The following is a 2609-nucleotide window of genomic DNA, read 5'->3' as shown; positions in this document are numbered from 1 at the left end:
CTCGTCCCTCTCCCAACCACCAAACTCGTCCCTCTCACAACCACCAAACTCGTCCCTCTCACAACCACCAAACTCGTCCCTCACAACCACCAAACTCATTCCTCTCACAACCACCAAACTCGTCCCTCTCCCAACCACCAAACTCGTCCCTCTCACAACCACCAACCTCGTCCCTCTCACAACCACCAACCTCGTCCCTCTCACAACCACCAAACTCGTCCCTCTCACAACCACCAAACCCGTCCCTCTTACAACCACCAAACTCGTCCCTCTCACAACCACCAAACTCGTCCCTCTCACAACCACCAAACTCGCCCCTCTCACAACCACCAAACTCGTCCCTCTCACAACCACCAAACTCGTCCCTCTCACAACCACCAAACTCGTCCCTCTCACAACCACCAAACTCGTCCCTCTCACAACCACCAAACTCGTCCCTCTCACAACCACCCAACTCGTCCCTCCACTCACAATCACCCAACTCGTCCCTCCTCTCACAATCACCCAACTCGTCCCTCCTCTCACAACCACCCAACTCGTCCCTCCTCTCACAACCACCCAACTCGTTCCTCCTCTCACAACCACCCAACTCGTTCCTCCTCTCACAACCACCCAACTCGTTCCTCCTCTCACAACCACCCAACTCGTTCCTCCTCTCCCAACCACCCAACTCGTCCCTCCTCTCACAATCACCCAACTCGTCCCTCCTCTCACAACCACCCAACTCGTTCCTCCTCTCACAACCACCCAACTCGTCCCTCCTCTCACAACCACCCAACTCGTCCCTCCACTCACAATCACCCAACTCGTCCCTCCTCTCACAACCACCCAACTCGTCCCTCCTCTCACAACCACCCAACTCGTTCCTCCTCTCACAACCACCCAACTCGTTCCTCCTCTCACAACCACCCAACTCGTTCCTCCTCTCACAACCACCCAACTCGTTCCTCCTCTCCCAACCACCCAACTCGTCCCTCCTCTCACAATCACCCAACTCGTCCCTCCTCTCACAACCACCCAACTCGTTCCTCCTCTCACAACCACCCAACTCGTCCCTCCTCTCACAACCACCCAACTCGTCCCTCCACTCACAATCACCCAACTCGTCCCTCCTCTCACAACCACCCAATTCGTCCCTCCTCTCACAACCACCCAACTCGTCCCTCCTCTCACAACCACCCAACTCGTCCCTCCACTCACAACCACCCAACTCCTTCCTCCTCTCACAACCACCCAACTCGTCCCTCCTCTCACAATCACCCAACTCGTCCCGCCTCTCACAACCACCCAACTCCTTCCTCCTCTCACAACCACCCAACTCGTCCCTCCTCTCACAATCACCCAACTCGTCCCTCCTCTCACAACCACCCAACTCGTCCCTCCTCTCACAACCACCAAACTCGTCCCTCCTCACAACCACCCAACTCGTCCCTCCTCACAACCACCCAACTCGTCCCTCCTCTCACAATCACCCAACTCGTTCCTCCGCTCACAACCACCCAACTCGTTCCTCCTCTCACAACGCCCTATTCGTCCCTCATGCAACCACCCAACTCTCACAACCACCCAGCTCGGTGGTGATGGGTCTCGACCCTCGTGGTGCTGATGGGTCTCGATCCTCGTGGTGGTGATGGGTCTCGACCCTCTGGGTGCTGATGGGTCTCGACCCTCGTGGTGCTGACGGGTCTCGACCCTCGTGGTGCTGATGGGTCTCGACCCTCGTGGTGCTGATGGGTCTCGACCCTCGTGGTGATGGGACTCGACCCTCGTGGTGCTGATGGGTCTCGATCCTCGTGGTGGTGATGGGTCTCGACCCTCATGGTGGTGATGGGCCTCGATCCTCATGGTGGTGATGGGTCTCGACCCTCGTAGTGGTGATGGGTTTCGACCCTCGTAGTGGTGATGGGTCTCGACCCTCATGGTGGTGATGGGTCTCAACCCTCGTGGTGGTGATAAAAGCGGTGAAGGTTCATGGTCTCAACGTGCAATATTAATGTAGAATCCTTTTTATATGCACAAAGCCATTCGTATGACAACCTCACCACAATAGCCACAATAACCACAATAATCACCAGTCCACCACAATGGGTAGATCACGGTGCTAACACCACGTGTAGTTTTACATCTTTGTGATTACCTTTGAGGATTAAAGTGTCCCATCACGAGGAGAGCGTTTGGAACAAGTGGTGCAAAGTTAGAGAAGTAAGTCAAATGTAACCACATGTGTGTGGTTAATAAGGTGGGAGAGAAGGGCCAACCCGAGCGTTACGGTCACACACCTGCAGCACCTGCCCAAAGTGAAACTGTAAAATATCGTGTACAACATTCTCGAAAGATCTCAAGAGTGGAACTTTATATCCTCTTTAAAAAAGAGAAAAACTAACGAAAAGTTAAATGTGGTTGTGAAGGTGAAGTAGGCGTGGTCACAGGGCAGGTATCGCTTCAGGTGTGCATGTTCAGTTATAAACTTGTAACTGTGATTCATCTGTATGTGCTTTATATCTGTCTTGTTCCTTCTCTGTTTACTCGACGTGACGTGTGAACAGAGACGTCACAAACCCTCCCACCCCCTAAACCACTGATACTATCTCCCTTACACAACCACAAAG

At 53.9% G+C, this 2609-nt stretch overlaps 1 protein-coding gene across 1 annotated transcript in view; it reads right to left on the bottom strand.

Moving 5' to 3' along the window:
• Positions 1-2556, bottom strand: part of LOC137421414 (protein 4.1) — a 59421-nt gene extending 56865 nt beyond the window's left edge. The window contains exon 1 of the mRNA XM_068107449.2: positions 2385-2556. The gene's annotated coding sequence lies outside the window, so the exon portion shown is untranslated. The remainder of the gene's footprint in view (positions 1-2384) is intronic.
• Between the last annotated feature and the right edge of the window lie 53 nt (positions 2557-2609).

Source organism: Myxine glutinosa, chromosome 2, assembly GCF_964187855.1.
Source record: "Myxine glutinosa chromosome 2, kmMyxGlut1.1, whole genome shotgun sequence".
Taxonomy (NCBI): Eukaryota; Metazoa; Chordata; class Myxini; order Myxiniformes; family Myxinidae; genus Myxine; species Myxine glutinosa.
The sequence above is the reverse complement of the archived record's forward strand: the minus strand, read 5'-3'. Positions and strand labels throughout refer to the sequence as shown.